The sequence below is a fragment of the Pelophylax lessonae genome, assembly GCF_965119305.1.
Source record: "Pelophylax lessonae genome assembly, chromosome: 3".
NCBI lineage: Eukaryota > Metazoa > Chordata > Amphibia > Anura > Ranidae > Pelophylax > Pelophylax lessonae.
In genome coordinates, this window is record NC_138770.1 from 540,427,421 (window position 1) to 540,449,323 (window position 21,903).

Below are 21,903 nucleotides of genomic sequence, written 5' to 3' on the forward strand. Positions count from 1 at the left end.
TTTACTTGATTGTGCATCACAGAAGACACTTTTATAGCTTGTGTTTGATTGATATAATTAATTTTTCCGAGAGGTAGTGGAGGTTAAATCTACTTGATAGATGGCATCTGTCCAATGAGTTGCTTCTTTATTGAAAGGAAGATAAGGAATGGATGTAGAGAAAAGAGAACATTGGAGCTAGAAAAAATGAATATAAAAAAGCACCTAGTAATCATTTGGAAGTATGTTATCAATATATTAATACCTATGTGATAATAACGCATGTCAACTGGATTTTAAAGCCTTAGAGAATTCCCAAATTCCAACACCAGGTTGAGCAAATCTCCCCATTGGACCCCCCTCTCCCTGAATTTTTTTATTTTTAGTATACTACCTTTATTTGTATCTGTCTTCAGCCTGGTCAGTTGATGTCCCCCGTCCTCTTCCTCCTTTTTCTGTGGCAACGATAGATAGCCTTTAATGATGCAGAAAATGGCACTCAAGTAATAGTGTGAATGCTGATTTCTGAATCATTCTCCTGTGACGTCAGGATGGCTTCATGAAGCACAACAGAAAGTGGGATGAATGAAGTTAGGTGTCATTTCATCTAGATGGAAAGTGGTGGCCTGGCTGGCATATACACGGGCATCCAGCCCATGTGTAGTGTTGAGCGAACACGGACTGTATTATTCGTGTTCGTACCGAATAATTGGATTTTTGTTACCCGAACACGGACACTTTACTGTATATTCGGGTAAAAATCCGTGTTCGGTCGTTTTTTTTCTGGGTTTTGCATGCTTTGGCGCTCTTTTCATGGCGGGCTTTCAACAGCCAATTAACAATCGTTTAACTGGTGTGCCTTAAGCCATCCCAGCCATGCCTGCAAATGTCTCAGTAGCTGTGATTGGCCGTCTGAAGCATGTGACCAAGTCTTTATAAGTTCGAGGCAGCCGCAGCGGCGTCATTATGCTGCTTAGATCAGGGACAGAGCACACATCAACGTGCTGGCTGCTGATTAGGGAAAGATAGGCAGGAAAAAACCATTTGTGTCCGGATAGAATTGAGGGACAGGTCGGAGTGTTTAGGCAGGGCGAGTTGTAGGCATTTTAGGGATAGAGTCTGCTGAATTATAGGGTCAGTGTCTTCTGCAAACTACAATCGATATTGCTGTGTGGGGGGTGGGGTCTGCACTCAATCCTGATCTACGATCTCTTCTCAATCCTGTTAGGGAGAGGCTGCTGCTGAATTTTAGGGTCAGAGTGTTCTACAAACTACAATCGATATTGCTGTGTGGGGTGGGGTCTGCACTTAGTTCTCCTGATCTACGATCTCTTCTCAATCCTGTTAGGGACAGAGTCTGCTGAATTTTAGGGAAACTGTGTTCTACAAACTACAATCGATATTGCTGTGTGGTGTGGGATAGGAGATAGGCAGGTGTCAGTGATCCACATCCATTTTTCTGTGTGTGGGCTGCAGTGAACACAATCTTTTTGGGGTGCAGTGAACACAATCCTTTTGGAGTGCAGTGAACAAAATCTTTGTGGGGTGCAGTGAACAAAACCTTTGTGGGGGTACAGTGAACACAATCTTTGTGGGGTGCAGTGAAGACAATCCTTGTGGGGTGCAGTGAACAAAATCTTTGGGGGGTACAGTGAACACAATCTTTGTGGGGTGCAGAGAAGACAATCCTTGTGGGGTGCAGTGAACAAAATCTTTGGGGGGGTACAGTGAACACAATCTTTGTGGGGTGCAGTGAACAAAACCTTTGTGGGGTGCAGTGAACACAATCTTTGTGGGGTGCAGTGAAGACAATCCTTGTGGGGTGCAGTGAAGACAATCCTTGTGGGGTGCAGTGAACAAAATCTTTGGGGGGTACAGTGAACACAATCTTTGTGGGGTGCAGTGAACAAAACCTTTGTGGGGTACAGTGAACACAATCTTTGTGGGGTGCAGTGAACAAAACCTTTGTGGGGTACAGTGAACACAATCTTTGTGGGGTGCAGTGAAGACAATCCTTTTGGAGTGCAGTGAACACAATCTTTGTGGGGTACAGTGAACACAATCTTTGTGGGGTGCAGTGAACAAAACCTTTGTGGGGTACAGTGAACACAATCTTTGTGGGGTGCAGTGAACAAAACCTTTGTGGGGTACAGTGAACACAATCTTTGTGGGGTGCAGTGAAGACAATCCTTTTGGAGTGCAGTGAACAAAATCTTTGTGGGGTACAGTGAACACAATCTTTGTGGGGTGCAGTGAACAAAATCTTTGTGGGGTACAGTGAACACAATCTTTGAGGGGTGCAGTGAAGACAATCCTTGTGGGGTGCAGTGAAGACAATCCTTGTGGGGTGCAGTGAACAAAACCTTTGTGGGGTACAGTGAACACAATCTTTGTGGGGTACAGTGAACACAATCTTTGTGGGGTGCAGTGAACAAAACCTTTGTGGGGTACAGTGAACACAATCTTTGTGGGGTGCAGTGAACAAAACCTTTATGGGGTACAGTGAAGACAATCTTTGTGGGGTGCAGTGAAGACAATCCTTTTGGAGTGCAGTGAATAAAATCTTTGTGGGGTACAGTGAACACAATCTTTGTGGGGTGCAGTGAACAAAATCTTTGTGGGGTACAGTGAACACAATCTTTGTGGGGTGCAGTGAAGACAATCCTTGTGGGGTGCAGTGAAGACAATCCTTGTGGGGTGCAGTGAACAAAATCTTTGGGGGGTACAGTGAACACAATCTTTGTGGGGTGCAGTGAACAAAACCTTTGTGGGGTACAGTGAACACAATCTTTGTGGGGTGCAGTGAACAAAACCTTTGTGGGGTACAGTGAACAAAACCTTTGTGGGGTGCAGTGAACAAAACCTTTGTGGGGTGCAGTGAACACAACCTTTGTGGGGTACAGTGAACACAATCTTTGTGGGGTGCAGTGAACAAAACCTTTGTGGGGTACAGTGAACACAATCTTTGTGGGGTACAGTGAACACAATCTCTGTGGGGTGCAGTGAACAAAACCTTTGTGGGGTACAGTGAACACAATCTTTGTGGGGTGCAGTGAACAAAACCTTTGTGGGGTACAGTGAACACAATCTTTGTGGGGTGCAGTGAAGACAATCCTTTTGGAGTGCAGTGAACAAAATCTTTGTGGGGTACAGTGAACACAATCTTTGTGGGTTGCAGTGAACAAAATCTTTGTGGGGTACAGTGAACACAATCTTTGTGGGGTGCAGTGAAGACAATCCTTGTGGGGTGCAGTGAAGACACTCCTTGTGGGGTGCAGTGAACAAAATCTTTGGGGGGTACAGTGAACACAATCTTTGTGGGGTGCAGTGAACAAAATCTTTGGGGGGTACAGTGAACACAATCTTTGTGGGGTGCAGTGAACAAAATCTTTGTGGGGTACAGTGAACACAATCTTTGTGGGTTGCAGTGAACAAAATCTTTGTGGGGTACAGTGAACACAATCTTTGTGGGGTGCAGTGAAGACAATCCTTTTGGAGTGCAGTGAACACAATCTTTGTGGGGTACAGTGAACACAATCTTTGTGGGGTGCAGTGAACAAAACCTTTGTGGGGTACAGTGAACACAATCTTTGTGGGGTGCAGTGAACACAATCTTTGTGGGGTGCAGTGAACAAAACCTTTGTGGGGTGCAGTGAACACAACCTTTGTGGGGTACAGTGAACACAATCTTTGTGGGGTGCAGTGAACAAAACCTTTGTGGGGTACAGTGAACACAATCTTTGTGGGGTACAGTGAACACAATCTTTGTGGGGTGCAGTGAACAAAACCTTTGTGGGGTGCAGTGAACACAATCTTTGTGGGGTGCAGTGAACAAAACCTTTGTGGGGTGCAGTGAACACAACCTTTGTGGGGTACAGTGAACACAATCTTTGTGAGGTGCAGTGAAGACAATCCTTGTGGGGTGCAGTGAAGACAATCCTTGTGGGGTGCAGTGAACAAAATCTTTGGGGGGTACAGTGAACACAATTTTTGTGGGGTGCAGTGAACAAAACCTTTGTGGGGTACAGTGAACACAATCTTTGTGGGGTGCAGTGAACAAAACCTTTGTGGGGTACAGTGAACACAATCTTTGTGGGGTGCAGTGAAGACAATCCTTTTGGAGTGCAGTGAACAAAATCTTTGTGGGGTACAGTGAACACAATCTTTGTGGGGTGCAGTGAAGACAATCCTTGTGGGGTGCAGTGAAGACAATCCTTGTGGGGTGCAGTGAACAAAATCTTTGGGGGGTACAGTGAACACAATCTTTGTGGGGTGCAGTGAACAAAACCTTTGTGGGGTACAGTGAACACAATCTTTGTGGGGTGCAGTGAACAAAACCTTTGTGGGGTACAGTGAACACAATCTTTGTGGGGTGCAGTGAAGACAATCCTTTTGGAGTGCAGTGAACACAATCTTTGTGGGGTGCAGTGAACAAAACCTTTGTGGGGTACAGTGAACACAATCTTTGTGGGGTACAGTGAACACAATCTTTGTGGGGTACAGTGAACACAATCTCATACTTCTGAAGCTTTGAGGGTGCTGCCTGTTCTATACTCCTCCTCCTCCTCCTCATCCATCCTTTTAGGTGTACAAACAATAGTAATTGGGGCCTAGTGTGCTTCTGTACGTGTGAAAAACGTACACTTTTTTTTTATCATATTTCCTATTCCGCTATTCTATAAAAACCTTTGGGGCTCAATTAAAGTGCGGAATAGTCTGTGTCGGTACGTGTGAGATCCACCTTTCCAAGTTTTTGGGGTTCATCTCATACTTCTGAAGCTTTGAGGGTGCTGCCTGTTCTATACTCCTCCTCCTCCTCCTCCTCATCCATCCTTTTAGGTGTACAAACAATAGTAATTGGGGCCTAGTGTGCTTCTGTACGTGTGAAAAACATACACTTTTTTTTGATCATATTTCCTATTCCGCTATTCAATAAAAACCTTTGGGGCTCAATTAAATTGCGGAATAGTCTGTGTCGGTACGTGTGAGATCCACCTTTCCAAGTTTTTGGGGTTCATCTCATACTTCTGAAGCTTTGAGGGTGCTGCCTGTTCTATACTCCTCCTCCTCCTCCTCCTCCTCATCCATCCTTTTAGGTGTACAAACAATAGTAATTGGGGCCTAGTGTGCTTCTGTACGTGTGAAAAACATACACTTTTTTTTGATCATATTTCCTATTCCGCTATTCAATAAAAACCTTTGGGGCTCAATTAAATTGCGGAATAGTCTGTGTCGGTACGTGTGAGATCCACCTTTCCAAGTTTTTGGGGTTCATCTCATACTTCTGAAGCTTTGAGGGTGCTGCCTGTTCTATACTCCTCCTCCTCCTCTTCCTCATCCATCCTTTTAGGTGTACAAACAATAGTAATTGGGGCCTAGTGTGCTTCTGTACGTGTGAAAAACATACACTTTTTTTTGATCATATTTCCTATTCCGCTATTCAATAAAAACCTTTGGGGCTCAATTAAATTGTGGAATAGTCTGTGTCGGTACGTGTGAGATCTACCTTTCCAAGTTTTTGGGGTTCATCTCATACTTCTGAAGATTTGAGGGTGCTGCCTGTTCCATACTCCTCTTCCTCATCCTCCCTTTAGGGTAGGAAAAAATTTAATCGGGCCTAGTCTGTGTTTGTACGTGTGAGATACACAGTTTTTTATCCTATTCCGCTATTCAATACACACCCTTTTGGTGTAAAAAACATTAAATTGCGGCATAGTTTGCATATTTGACTGTGAGATACACCCGTGCGATACTGTTGTTCTTTTGTTCCGGTATTCAATAAAGACCTTTCTAGGGCAAGATCTTAAATTTCAGAAATATGAGGAGAGCGTCAAATAGGGGCCGTGGCCTGGGTCGTGGTGGTGCTGCTGCTAGAGCTCCTGTTGCAAGGAGAGGACGTGGTCGATCTGTGCCAGCTACACGCACAAGTGAAACACCTTCCTCAAGTGTGAGTAGGCGACAGAACCTGCATCAGTATTTGGTAGGGCATCATACGCCCCTAGAAGTGATGAGGCCAGAACAAGTGGAGGCGATAGTAGATTGGTTTGCTGCTGACAGTGCCTCCAGTTCCTTCACATTGTCTCCCACCCAGTCTACTGCAGAAAGGTCACAGTTGGCACCTGCAGCCGATGTCCAACCGTCTTTCACCTCACCCCCTTGCAAATCAGGCAAGCAGTCTGAGCCCCAAGCCATACAGCAGTCTCTTCTTCTTTTTGATGACTCTGTCAGCAGGGTTTCCCAGGGCCATCCACCTAGCCTTGCCCCAGAAGTGGAAGAGATTGAGTGCAGCGATGCCCAACCACTTATTTCTCAAGATGAGTACATGCAAGGATCATCGCAGCTCCGTTCAGCATTGTGGAGACCGACAAGGAGGGCAGGGGTGAAGACTGGGTGGAAGATGATGTGGAGGACGATGAGGTCCTCGACCCCACATGGAATGAACGTCATGCAGGTGACCTGAGTAGTTTGGAGGAAGAGGCGGTGGTCGCACAGAGCCACCAGCACAGCAGAAGAGGGAGCAGGGTGCAGAAGCGGAGCGGCCGTGCCCTAGACACTACGCCCGCTACTGCCCAACGCAGCAAGGGAACGAGCGCACCAAAGTCAGCTCAAAGGAGTTCTCTAGCGTGGAAGTTCTTTAGAAAATGTGCTGATGACAGGACACGAGTGGTTTGCACCCTGTGCAATCAGAGCTTGAAGCGAGGCATAAACCTTCTCAACCTGAGCACAACCTGCATGATCAGGCATCTAAGTGCAAAGCACGAGCTGCAGTGGAGTACACACCTTCAAAACCAAGAAACGTCTCTGGCTCATCCTGCTTCCTCTTCTGCTGCAGTCTCGGCCGCTCCAGCCACATCTGTAGTGATACCGGCACCTGCCACCCCGCAAACAGACGATCTGTCAGCAACACCACCACCTGGGTCACCAACAACCATCTCCACAATGTCCCGTGGAAGCGTTCAGATTTCCATCTCCCAAACACTTGAGAGGAAGAGGAAGTACCCCCCTACCCACCCGCGATCCCTGGCCCTGAATGCCAGCATTTCAAAATTATTGGCCTTTGAAATGCTGTCATTCCGTCTGGTGGAGACGCACAGTTTTAAAAACCTTATGTCGGTGGCTGTCCCACAGTACGTCGTGCCCAGCCGCCACTACTTTTCCAGGCAAGCCATCCCTTCCCTACACAACCAAGTGGGGGAAAAAATCAGGTGTGCACTGCGCAACGCCATCTGTGCCAAGGTCCACCTAACTACCGATACGTGGACCAGTAAGCACGGTCAGGGGCGTTATATCTCCCTAACGGCACACTGGGTAAATGCAGTGGCGGATGGGCCTGAGGCGGATAGCAATTTGGCGCATGTCCTTCCACCACCGAGGATTGCAGGGCGCTTCAGTTTGCCTCCTGTTCCTAACTCCTCCTACTCCGCTTCCTCATCCTCTACCGCCTCCTCATCCGGACAGCGTAACACCTTCACCACCAACTTCAGCACGGCCAGGGGTAAACGACAGCAGGCAGTTTTACAACTTGCCTGTTTGGGGGACAAACCACACACCGCGCAGGAGTTGTGGAGGAGCATGGAACAGCAAACAAATGAGTGGTTGCTGCCAGTGAGCCTCAAGCCCGGCCTGGTGGTGTGCGATAACGGGAGAAATCTCATAGCAGCTCTGGGCCTAGCCGGTTTGACGCACATCCCTTGCCTGGCGCATGTGCTGAATTTGGTGGTGCAGAGGTTCCTTAAAAACTACCCCGATATGTCAGAGCTGCTGCAGAAAGTGCGGGCCGTTTGTGCGCACTTTCGGCGTTCTCACCCTGCTGCTGCTCGCCTGGCAGCGCTGCAGCGTAACTTCGGCCTTCCCGCTCACTGCCTCATATGTGACGTGCCCACAAGGTGGAACTCCACCTTGCACATGCTGGAAAGACTGTGCGAGCAGCAGCAGGCCATAGTGGAGTTTCAGCTGCAGCACGCACGCGTGAGTCGCTCTGCGGAACAGCACCACTTCACCACCAATAACTGGGCCTCCATGCGAGACCTGTGTGCCTTGTTGCGCTGTTTTGAGTACTCCACCAACATGGCCAGTGGCAATGACGCCGTTCTCAGCTTAACTATCCCACTTCTATGCCTCCTTGAAAAAACAATTCGGGCGATGATGGAAGAGGATGTGGCACAGGATGAGGAGGAGGAGGAGGAGGATGAAGAGGTAACATTTCAAAGGCTTTCAGGGCAGTCATTCGCAAGGGGCTCCGAGGGTGGGTTCCTGCACACACAAACGCCAGGGACACAATTGTCCAGCAGGGGCACAGTTCTGGAGGATGAGGAGGATGAGGAGGAGGAGGAGCTGGAGGAGGAGATGGAACCATGTTCACAGCAGGGTGGCACCCAGGCCAGCTCATGGCCATCACTGGTGCGTGGCTGGGGGGATACAGAGGACACGGACGATACACCTCCCACAGAGGACAGCCTTTCGTCGCCTCTGGGCAGCCTGGCACACATGAGCGATTACATGCTGCAGTGTCTCCACAACGACCGCCGAGTTGCCCACATTCTAACTTGTGCTGATTACTGGGTGGCCACGCTGCTGGATCCCCGTTACAAGGACAACGTACCGTCCTTAATTCACTCACTGGAGCGCGATCGCAAGATGCGCGAGTACAAGCGCACGCTGGTAGACGCGATGCTGCTGGCATTCCCATCTGACAGCGGGGCCACAGTGGAAGCACAAGGCAGAGGAGGAGGAGGAGGAGGTCGCCAACTCAACCAGGGCACCGCCAGCACCTCAGAAGGCAGGGTTAGCATGACCGAAATGTGGAAAAGCTTTGTCAGCACGCCACAACAAACAGCAGCACCAGCAGCTCAGATGGAACGTCTTAGCAGGAGGCAGCATTTTACCAACATGGTGGAGCAGTATGTGTGCACACGCCTACATGTAGTGAATGAGGGGTCTGCCCCCTTCAACTTCTGGGTCTCCAAATTGGGCACATGGCCTGAGCTTGCCCTTTACGCCTTGGAGGTGCTGGCGTGCCCTGCAGCCAGTGTATTATCTGAACGGGTATTTAGCACGGCTGGGGGTGTTATAACAGACAAGCGCAGCCGCCTGTCCAGAGACAATGTGGACAAGCTCACGTTCATTAAAATGAACCAGGCATGGATCCCACGGTACTTTTCCGTACCTTGTGCAGAATAGCAATGGATACCGACCTTACCCAGCCATTGTTCCATTTTTGCTCCTTCTCACTCTTTTGGGGTGTACCCTCATTTAAAATTTGTGAAAAGAATCAGTGTTGGCTACCTCGTCCTCCTCCTCAGGGCCAGATTAACGTAGGGGCTATTGGAGCTGCAGCTCCATGCAGGCCCCTACCTTTTATATAGGCCCCGGGTTGGCCATATTCACTGTGACCGCTCTTCTGTCACTTGTAAACACAGAAGTCTGGCTTCTATGCTCGCTTCCCCAGGCAGCACCCTCAGAACCTCCCCACACAGCGCGAAGGCCGGACAAGGAGGGACAGTTGCCGATGCATGGATGTGTTTATGGGCTTCAGAGACAGCATCCCATGTTGAATTAGGCATGCATGGCTGCACCCTTCCTCCTCTGGGTGCATGCCAAGGCACGGCCCTTAAGGCCCTTCAAAATCCTCAGCACCAAGACCATGATGCTCTTAATCCGGCCCTGGTCCTCCTCCACCGCCGCTTCCACCTACACCGCCCATAGGTGTGCGCAGCCTATTGCATTAGGGTGTGCACCCCAAAGTTGAAATACACATGCATGTGTTTGCCTACATGTACATGGCCCCGATACATTACTCTCCCTGCTGGCAAAGAGAAATAGAGCAGAGCAGGTGCGAGGGAGATCTTTCCCATCTCCTCACTGGCAAACAGAGCGATAATGCTATGTGCCCTAGGTGATTAGGGTGTGCCCAGGTACACCAGGCACACCCTGTGCGCACGCCTATGACACCGCCACATCCACCACCACCTCAACCTCCCTCCTACTCCTTATGGGCCTCGTCCTTCAGAGATGAAGAACATTGTTTTATTTTTCTGTTTTTTTTTTGTTGTTTTAAGTTATTTCCCTATCCACATTTGTTTGCAGAGCACTTGCCATGCTCTTAACTACGTTTTGCTGCCATTTGCAGCACTCTAGTCCTTTCCATTGGTGTTTTAGAGCCATTTTAGTGCCTTAAAGTTCGGGTCCCCATTGACTTCAATGGGGTTCGGTGTCCGGGAAAAGTTCGGTAAAAGTCCGGGACACGGACCCGGACTTTTTTTTAAAGTTCGGCCGAACCCGTCGAACACGGACATCTAGGTGTCCGCTCAACCCTACCCATGTGTACAGGACTTAAGGCTGTAGAGAAGTGCATATCACAGAGAGATAAAGCATATTTACCTTGCCATTCTTTTAGACTTAAATAGGCAATAGATGTGCAGATGTCTACCTGCTTGTTTGTGGGTAGACATCTTCCCATCTATTGGCTACCTAAAGCATATTTCCACTTTTGACATCAAATTTGAGAAAATCCCATAATATGTTTGTTTTTCCTTCCCATTCTCACAGTATGCCTGAAAAATAATTTTAGAAATATTTCTTAACTTTTGGATGTTTCTCAGGAAGAGAAATCATAGCTGCCTGCAAAGATTTTTGAACAATGTTAGAGTGAATTTGTCCCAAGGTCTGTCTTCATTAGCAAACAATGCAGGAGGATGACTTCTATATTTTTAACTCTTTGTTAGGACAGACAGTATTCCAATCTTGTTACTACTGATCATTAAGTTCTGACTGCACAGTACACACAGAGTTAATTATAGCAAACACAGCTCCTCAGACCCCTCAAAAACAAAGGGAACCATGTAAAATTTTTCTTGCTGGAAGGTCTGGAATAGAGCATCTAAAAAAGGTAAGCTGCAATTTTAAAATATTTTTTTTTAAGTTATGTTATATTTTACCATTTTGGTTCCCTATTCCCCTACTCTTCCCTTCCTAAATAGCTAACTTGGTATCCCTATCCTGAACTAATTCCAAAAAAACGTGTAAAAAAAACTAAGGATAGCAGAAGGAAGATGCTCTGTGTAATGTTTATCACTAACATATTCAACTTACTATACCATAGACATGATTATAAGGTTTTTGCTGATGCCAATATTTCTGTATACCCTTTATATAAGACATGTTTGTCTAGAGATGTAGCCTCTCCTCTCATCCTACTAGTTATGTCATGCTCTTTTGACTAGAGTTGAGCGGACACCTGGATGTCCGTGTTCGGCGGGTTCGGCCGAACTTGAAAAAAAAGTCCGGGTCCGTGTCCCGGACTTTTGTCGAACTTTTCCCGGACACCGAACCCCATTGAAGTCAATGGAGACCCGAACTTTCAGGCACTAAAATGGCTCTAAAACACCAATGGAAAGTGCTAGAGTGCTGCAAATGGCAGCAAAACGTAGTTAAGAGCATGGCAAGTGCTCTGCAAACAAATGTGGATAGGGAAATAACTTAAAACAACAAAAAAAAAACAGAAAAATAAAACAATGTTCTTCATCTCTGAAGGACGAGGCCCATATGGAGTAGGAGGGAGGTTGAGGTGGTGGTGGATGTGGCGGTGTCATAGGCGTGCGCACAGGGTGTGCCGGGTGTACCTGGGCACACCCTAATCACCTAGGGCACATAGCATTATCGCTTTGTTTGCCAGTGAGGAGATGGAAAAGATCTCCCTCGGACCTACTCTGCTCTATTTCACTTTGCCAGCAAGGAGAGTAATGTATCGGGGCCATGTACATGTAGGCAAACACATGCATGTGTATTTAAACTTTGGGGTGCACACCCTAATGCAATAGGCTGCGCACACCTATGGGCGGTGTAGGTGGAAAAAGCGGTGGAGGAGGACCAGGGCCGGATTAAGAGCATCATGGGCTTGGTGCTGAGGATTTTGAAGGGCCTTAAGGGCCGTGGCTTGGCATGCAACCAGAGGAGGAAGGGTGCAGCCATGCATGCCTAATTCAACATGGGATGCTGTCTCTGAAGCCCATAAACACATCCATGCATCGGCAACTGTCCCTCCTTGTTCGGCCTTCGTGCTGTGTAGGGAGGTTCTGAGGGAGCTGCCTGGGGGAGCGAGCATAGAAGCCAGACTTCTGTGTTTACAAGTGACAGAAGAGCGGTAACAGTGAATATGGCCAACCCGGGGCCTATATTAAGGTAGGGGCCTGGAGCTGCAGCTCCAATAGCCCCTATTTTAATCTGGCCCTGAGGAGGACGAGGTAGCCAACACTGCTTTTTTTCAGAAATTTTAAATGAGGGTACACCCCAAAAGAGTGAGAAAGAGCAAAAATAGAACAATGGCTGTGTAAGGTCGGTATCCATCGCTATTCTGCACAAGGTACGGAAAAGTCCCGTGGGATCCATGCCTGGTTCATTTTAATGAACGTGAGCTTGTCCACATTGTCTCTGGACAGGCGGCTGCGCTTGTCTGTGATAATGCCCCCAGCCGTGCTAAATATCCGTTCAGATAATACACTGGCTGCAGGGCACTCCAGCACCTCCGAGGCGTAAAGGGCAAGCTCAGGCCATGTGCCCAATTTGGAGACCCAGAAGTTGAAGGGGGCAGACCCGTCATTCACTACATGTAGGCGTGTACACACATACTGCTCCACCATGTTGGTGAAATGCTGCCTCCTGCTAAGACGTTCCATTTGAGCTGCTGGTGCTGCTGTTTGTTGTGGCATGCTGACAAAGCTTTTCCACATTTCGGCCATGCTAACCCTGCCTTCTGAGGTGCTGGCGGTGCCCTGGTTGCGTTGGCGACCTCTTCCTCCTCCTCCTCCTCCTCTGCCTTGTGCTTCCACTGTGGCCCCGCTGTCAGGTGGGAATGCCAGCAGCATCGCATCTACCAGCGTGCGCTTGTACTCGTGCATTTGCGATCGCGCTCCAGTGAGTGAAGTAAGGACGGTACGTTGTCCTTGTAACGGGGATCCAGCAGCGTGGCCACCCAGTAATCAACACAAGTTAGAATGTGGGCAACTCGGCGGTCGTTGTGGAGACACTGCAGCACGTAATCGCTCATGTGTGCCAGGCTGCCCAGAGGCAACGAAAGGCTGTCCTCTGTGGGAGGTGTATCCCCCCAGCCACGCACCAGTGATGGCCATGAGCTGGCCTGGGTGCCACCCTGCTGTGAACATGAATCCATCTTCTCCTCCAGCTCCTCCTCCTCATCCTCCAGAACTGTGCCCCTGCTGGACAATTGTGTCCCTGGCGTTTGTGTGTGCAGGAACCCACCCTCGGAGCCCCTTGTGAATGACTGCCCTGAAAGCCTTGGAAATGTTACCTCTTCATCCTCCTCCTCCTCCTCATCCTGTGCCACACCCTCTTCCATCATCTCCCAAATTGTTTTATCAAGGAGGCATAGAAGTGGGATAGTTAAGCTGACAACGGCGTCATCGGCACTGGCCATGTTGGTGGAGTACTCAAAACAGCGCAACAAGGCACACAGGTCTCGCATGGAGGCCCAGTTATTGGTGGTGAAGTGGTGCTGTTCCGCAGAGCGACTCACGCGTGTGTGCTGCAGCTGAAACTCCACTATGGCCTGCTGCTGCTCGCACAGTCTTTCCAGCATGTGCAAGGTGGAGTTCCACCTTGTGGGCACGTCACATATGAGGTGGTGAGCGGGAAGGCCGAAGTTACGCTGCAGCGCTGACAGGCGAGCAGCAGCAGGGTGAGAACGCCGAAAGTGCGCACAGACGGCCCGCACTTTCTGCAGCAGCTCTGACATATCGGGGTAGTTTTTAAGGAACCTCTGCACCACCAAATTCAGCACATGCGCCAGGCAAGGGATGTGCGTCAAACCGGCTAGGTGCTGGCGGTGCCCTGGTTGCGTTGGCGACCTCTTCCTCCTCCTCCTCCTCCTCTGCCTTGTGCTTCCACTGTGGCCCCGCTGTCAGGTGGGAATGCCAGCAGCATCGCATCTACCAGCGTGCGCTTGTACTCGTGCATTTGCGATCGCGCTCCAGTGAGTGAAGTAAGGACGGTACGTTGTCCTTGTAACGGGGATCCAGTAGCGTGGCCACCCAGTAATCAACACAAGTTAGAATGTGGGCAACTCGGCGGTCGTTGTGGAGACACTGCAGCACGTAATCGCTCATGTGTGCCAGGCTGCCCAGAGGCAACGAAAGGCTGTCCTCTGTGGGAGGTGTATCGTCTGTGTCCTCTGTATCCCCCCAGCCACGCACCAGTGATGGCCATGAGCTGGCCTGGGTGCCACCCTGCTGTGAACATGAATCCATCTTCTCCTCCAGCTCCTCCTCCTCATCCTCCAGAACTGTGCCCCTGCTGGACAATTGTGTCCCTGGCGTTTGTGTGTGCAGGAACCCACCCTCGGAGCCCCTTGTGAATGACTGCCCTGAAAGCCTTGGAAATGTTACCTCTTCATCCTCCTCCTCCTCCTCATCCTGTGCCACACCCTCTTCCATCATCTCCCAAATTGTTTTATCAAGGAGGCATAGAAGTGGGATAGTTAAGCTGACAACGGCGTCATCGGCACTGGCCATGTTGGTGGAGTACTCAAAACAGCGCAACAAGGCACACAGGTCTCGCATGGAGGCCCAGTTATTGGTGGTGAAGTGGTGCTGTTCCGCAGAGCGACTCACGCGTGTGTGCTGCAGCTGAAACTCCACTATGGCCTGCTGCTGCTCGCACAGTCTTTCCAGCATGTGCAAGGTGGAGTTCCACCTTGTGGGCACGTCACATATGAGGTGGTGAGCGGGAAGGCCGAAGTTACGCTGCAGCGCTGACAGGCGAGCAGCAGCAGGGTGAGAACGCCGAAAGTGCGCACAGACGGCCCGCACTTTCTGCAGCAGCTCTGACATATCGGGGTAGTTTTTAAGGAACCTCTGCACCACCAAATTCAGCACATGCGCCAGGCAAGGGATGTGCGTCAAACCGGCTAGGTGCTGGCGGTGCCCTGGTTGCGTTGGCGACCTCTTCCTCCTCCTCCTCCTCCTCTGCCTTGTGCTTCCACTGTGGCCCCGCTGTCAGGTGGGAATGCCAGCAGCATCGCATCTACCAGCGTGCGCTTGTACTCGTGCATTTGCGATCGCGCTCCAGTGAGTGAAGTAAGGACGGTACGTTGTCCTTGTAACGGGGATCCAGCAGCGTGGCCACCCAGTAATCAACACAAGTTAGAATGTGGGCAACTCGGCGGTCGTTGTGGAGACACTGCAGCACGTAATCGCTCATGTGTGCCAGGCTGCCCAGAGGCAACGAAAGGCTGTCCTCTGTGGGAGGTGTATAGTCTGTGTCCTCTGTATCCCCCCAGCCACGCACCAGTGATGGCCATGAGCTGGCCTGGGTGCCACCCTGCTGTGAACATGAATCCATCTTCTCCTCCAGCTCCTCCTCCTCATCCTCCAGAACTGTGCCCCTGCTGGACAATTGTGTCCCTGGCGTTTGTGTGTGCAGGAACCCACCCTCGGAGCCCCTTGTGAATGACTGCCCTGAAAGCCTTGGAAATGTTACCTCTTCATCCTCCTCCTCCTCCTCATCCTGTGCCACACCCTCTTCCATCATCTCCCAAATTGTTTTATCAAGGAGGCATAGAAGTGGGATAGTTAAGCTGACAACGGCGTCATCGGCACTGGCCATGTTGGTGGAGTACTCAAAACAGCGCAACAAGGCACACAGGTCTCGCATGGAGGCCCAGTTATTGGTGGTGAAGTGGTGCTGTTCCGCAGAGCGACTCACGCGTGTGTGCTGCAGCTGAAACTCCACTATGGCCTGCTGCTGCTCGCACAGTCTTTCCAGCATGTGCAAGGTGGAGTTCCACCTTGTGGGCACGTCACATATGAGGCGGTGAGCGGGAAGGCCGAAGTTACGCTGCAGCGCTGACAGGCGAGCAGCAGCAGGGTGAGAACGCCGAAAGTGCGCACAGACGGCCCGCACTTTCTGCAGCAGCTCTGACATATCGGGGTAGTTTTTAAGGAACCTCTGCACCACCAAATTCAGCACATGCGCCAGGCAAGGGATGTGCGTCAAACCGGCTAGGCCCAGAGCTGCTATGAGATTTTGCCCGTTATCGCACACCACCAGGCTGGGCTTGAGGCTCGCTGGCAGCAACCACTCATTTGTCTGCTGTTCCATGCTCCTCCACAACTCCTGCGCGGTGTGTGGTTTTTTAACTCCTGCGCGGTGTGTGGTTTTTTCCCCCAAACAGGCAAGATTTAAAACTGCCTGCTGTCGTTTACCCCTGGCCGTGCTGAAGTTGGTGGTGAAGGTGTTACGCTGTCCGGAGGAGGAGGCGGTAGAGGATGAGGAAGCGGAGTAGGAGGAGTTAGGAACAGGAGGCAAACTGAAGCGCCCTGCAATCCTCGGTGGTGGAAGGACATGCGCCAAATTGCTATCCGCCTCAGGCCCATCTGCCACTGCATTTACCCAGTGTGCCGTTAGGGAGATATAACGCCCCTTGACCGTGCTTACTGGTCCACGTATCGGTAGTTAGGTGGACCTTGCCACAGATGGCGTTGCGCAGTGCACACCTGATTTTTTCCCCCACTTGGTTGTGCAGGGAAGGGATGGCTTGCCTGGAAAAGTAGTGGCGGCTGAGCACGACGTACTGTGGGACAGCCACTGACATAAGGTTTTTAAAACTGTGCGTCTCCACCAGACGTAATGAAAGCATTTCAAAGGCCAAGAATTTTGAAATGCTGTCATTCAGGGCCAGGGATCGCGGGTGGGTAGGGGGGTACTTCCTCTTCCTCTGAAGTGTTTGGGAGATGGAAAGCTGAACGCTTCCACGGGACATTGTGGAGATGGTTGGTGACCCAGGTGGTGGTGTTGCTGACAGATCGTCTGTTTGCAGGGTGGCAGGTGTCGGTATCACTACAGATGTGGATGGAGCGGCCGAGACTGCAGCAGAAGAGGAAGCAGAATGAGCCAGAGACGTTTCTTGGTTTTGAAGGTGTCTACTCCACTGCAGCTCGTGCTTTGCACTTAGATGCCTGATCATGCAGGTTGTGCTCAGGTTGAGAACGTTTATGCCTCGCTTCAGGCTCTGATTGCACAGGGTGCAAACCACTCGTGTCCTGTCATCAGCACATTTTCTAAAGAACTTCCACGCTAGAGAACTCCTTTGAGCTGGCTTTGCTGCGCTTGTTCCCTTGCTGCGTTGGGCAGTAGCAGGCGTAGTGTCTAGGGCACGGCCGCTCCGCTTCTGCACCCTGCTCCCTCTTCTGCTGTGCTGGTGGCTCTGTGCGACCACCGCCTCTTCCTCCAAACTACTCAGGTCACCTGCATGACCTTCATTCCATGTGGGGTCGAGGACCTCATCGTCCTCCACATCATCTTCCACCCAGTCTTCACCCCTGCCCTCCTTGTCGGTCTCCACAATTCTGAACGCCGCAGCAGTTGGCACCTGCGTTTTGTCATCATTGGAGACGTGCTGCGATGGTCCTTGCGTGTACTCATCTTGAGAAATAAGTGGTTGGGCATTGCTGCACTCAATCTCTTCCACTTCTGGGGCAGGGCTAGGTGGATGGCCCTGGGAAACCCTGCTGACAGAGTCATCAAAAAGAAGAAGAGACTGCTGTATGGCTTGGGGCTCAGACTGCTTGCCTGATTTGCAAGGGGGTGAGGTGAAAGACGGTTGGACATCGGCTGCAGGTGCCAACTCTGACCTTTCTGCAGTAGACTGGGTGGGAGACAATGTGAAGGAACTGGAGGCACTGTCAGCAGCAAACCAATCTACTATCGCCTCTACGTGTTCTGGCATCATCACTTTTCGAGGCGTATGATGCCCTACCAAATACTGATGCAGGTTCTGTCGCCTACTAACACTTGAGGAAGGTGTTTCACTTGCGCGTGTAGCTGGCACAGATCGACCACGTCCTCTCCTTGCAACAGGAGCTCTACCAGCAGCACCACGACCCAGGCCACGGCCCCTATTTGACGTTCTCCTCATATTTCTGTAATTTATGATCTTGCCCTAGAAAGGTGTTTAGTGAATAGCGGAACAAAACAACAACAGTATCGCACGGGTGTATCTCACAGTCAAATATGCAAACTATGCCGCAATTTAATGTTTTTTACCCCAAAAGGGTGTATATTGAATAGCGGAATAGGAAAAAGGATAAAAAACGGTGTATCTCAAACGTACAAACACAGACTAGGCCCCGAATAAAATTTTTTGTACCCTAAAGGGAGGATGAGGAAGAGGAGTAGGAGGAGTTGGGAACAGGAGGCAAACTGAAGCGCCCTACAATCTTTGGCGGTGGAAGGAGATGCGCCAAACAAATTTAAAAGGTGTATCTTACACGTACCGATACAGACTATGCCGTAATTTAATTTTTTACACTCCAAAGGGGTGTATATTGAATAGCGGAATAGGAAAAATTGTATAATACGGTGTATCTCACACGTACAAACACAGACTAGGCCCCGATTACAATTTTTTGTACCCTAAAGGCAGGATGAGGAAGAGGAGTAGGAGGAGTTGGGAACAGCAGGCAAACTGAAGCGCCCTGCAATCCTCGGCGGTAGAAGGAGATGCGCCAAACAAATTTAAAAAGGTGTATCTCACATGTACCGATACAGACTATCCCGCAATTTAATTTTTTACACTCCAAAAGGGTGTATATTGAATAGCGGAATAGGAAAAATTGTATAATACGGTGTATCTCACACGTACAAACACAAACTAGGCCCCGATTACAATTTTTTGTACCTTAAAGGCAGGATGAGGAAGAGGAGTAGGAGGAGTTGGGAACAGGAGGCAAACTGAAGCGCCCTGCAATCCTCGGCGGTAGAAGGAGATGCGCCAAACAAATTTAAAAAGGTGTATCTCACATGTACCGATACAGACTATCCCGCAATTTAATTTTTAACACTCAAACAGGGTGTATATTGAATAGCGGAATAGGACAAATTTTACAAAACGGTGTATCTCACACGTACAAACACAAACTAGGCCCCGATTACAATTTTTTGTACCCTAAAGGCAGGATGAGGAAGAGGAGTAGGAGGAGTTGGGAACAGGAGGCAAACTGAAGCGCCCTGCAATCCTCGGCGGTAGAAGGAGATGCGCCAAACAAATTTAAAAAGGTGTATCTCACATGTACCGATACAGACTATCCCGCAATTTAATTTTTTACACTCAAACAGGGTGTATATTGAATAGCGGAATAGGACAAATTTTACAAAACGGTGTATCTCACACGTACAAATAGGCCCAAATTACAATTTTTTGTACCCTAAAGGCAGGATGAGGAGTAGGAGGAGTTCGGAACAGGCAGGAGGCAGACTGAAGCACCCTCAAATCCTCGGCAGTATGAGATGCGCCCCAAAAATTGGAAAGGTGTATCTCACACGTACCGACACAGACTATCCCGCAATTCAATTGTTTTTACCCAAAGGTGTAGATTGAATAGCGGAATAGAAAATATGATATCAAAAGGTGTATGTATCTCACACGTACCGACACAGACTATCCCGCAATTTAATTGTTTATACCCAAAGGTTTTGATTAAATAGCGGAATAGAAAATATTATATCAAAAGGTGTATGTATCTCACACGTACCGACACAGACTATCCCGCAATTTAATTGTTTTTACCCAAAGGTGTAGATTAAATAGCGGAATAGAAAATATTATCAAAAAAAGGTGTATGTATCTCACACGTACAGAACCTGACTAGGCCCCGATTACTATTTTTTGTACCCCCAAAGGCAGGATGAGGAGTAGGAGGAGTTCGGAACAGGCAGCACCCTCAAATCTTCAGAAGTATGAGAGGCGCCCCAAAAATTGGAAAGGTGTATCTCACATGTACCGACACAGACTATCCCGCAATTTAATTGTTTTTACCCAAAGGTGTAGATTGAATAGCGGAATAGAAAATATGATATCAAAAGGTGTATGTATCTCACACGTACCAACACAGACTATCCCGCAATTTAATTGTTTATACCCAAAGGTTTTTATTGAATAGCGGAATAGAAAATATTATCAAAAAAACTGTGTATGTATCTCACACGTACAGAACCAGACTAGGCCCCAATTACTGTTTTTTGTACCCCCAAAGGCAGGATGAGGAGTAGGAGGAGTTCGGAAAAGGCAGCACCCTCAAATCCTCAGAAGTCTGAGATGCACCCCAAAAATTGGAAAGGTGTATCTCACACGTACCAACACAGACTATCCCGCAATTTAATTGTTTATACCCAAAGGTTTTTATTGAATAGCGGAATAGAAAATATTATCAAAAAAACTGTATGTATCTCACACGTACAGAACCAGACTAGGCCCCAATTACTATTTTTTGTACCCCCAAAGGCAGGATGAGGAGTAGGAGGAGTACGGAACAGGTAGCACCCTCAAATCTTCAGAAGTATGAGATGAACCCCAAAAATTGGAAAGGTGTATCTCACACGTACCAACACAGACTATCCCGCAATTTAATTGTTTATACCCAAAGGTTTTTATTGAATAGCGGAATAGAAAATATTATCAAAAAACAGTGTATGTATCTCACACATACAGAACCAGACTAGGCCCCAATTGCTATTTTTTGTACCCCCAAAGGCAGGATGAGGAGTAGGAGGAGTATAGAACAGGCAGCACCCTCAAATCTTCAGAAGTATGAGATGCACCCCAAAAATTGGAAAGGTGTATCTCACACGTACCAACACAGACTATCCCGCAATTTAATTGTTTATACTCAAAGGTTTTTATTAAATAGCGGAATAGAAAATATTATCAAAAAAGTGTATGTATCTCACACATACAGAACCAGACTAGGCCCCAATTACTCTTTTTTGTACCCCCAAAGGCAGGATGAGGAGTAGGAGGAGTTCGGAACAGGCAGCACCCTCAAATCCTCAGAAGTATGAGATGCACCCCAAAAATTGGAAAGGTGTATCTCACACGTACCAACACAGACTTTCCCGCAATTTAATTGTTTATACCCAAAGGTTTTTATTGAATAGCGGAATAGAAAATATTATCAAAAAACGGTGTATGTATCTCACACGTACAGAACCAGACTAGGCCCCAATTACTATTTTTTGTACCCCCAAAGGCAGGATGAGGAGTAGGAGGAGTTCGTAACAGGCAGCACCCTCAAATCCTCAGAAGTATGAGATGCACCCCAAAAATTGGAAAGATGTATCTCACACGTACCAACACAGACTATCCCGCAATTTAATTGTTTATACCCAAAGGTTTTTATTGAATAGCGGAATAGAAAATATTATCAAAAAAAAAGTGTATGTATCTCACACGTACAGAACCAGACTAGGCCCCAATTACTATTTTTTGTACCCCCAAAGGCAGGATGAGGAGTAGGAGGAGTTCGGAACAGGCAGCACCCTCAAATCCTCGGAAGTATGAGATGCACCCCAAAAATTGGAAAGGTGTATCTCACACGTACCAACACAGACTATCCCGCAATTTAATTGTTTATACCCAAAGGTTTTTATTGAATAGCGGAATAGAAAATATGATATAAAATTGGTGTGATTTATCAATAGCACATGTGAACAGCAGTGTCTTATATCATTCAGCTCTGCTGCAGGCTATGGAGGGGAAAAAAAAATTCCCCTTTTAAGTTTGTAATTTTTAACTAGATTAGTACAGACTATGCCACAATTTAATTTTTTTAACCCAAGGCTGTATATTGAATAGTGGAATAGAAAAAAGTGTATAATTTTTGAAACCACTCAATAATAGCACATGTGAACACAGCAGTGTATTATCACAGTCAGCACAGCAGCACTGAAGGAAAAACGCTGCACACAGTGACTGATAGAAAAAGACTTTTCTCCCTCCTTCTCAGTGGGCAAAAAAGATTGTTTTCACTGCACCCAACACACAGCAAAATCGATGTGGACCAGCTCTGCTGCAGGCTATGGAGGGAAAAAAAAATTCCCCTTTTAAGTTTGTAATTTTTAACTAGATTAGTACAG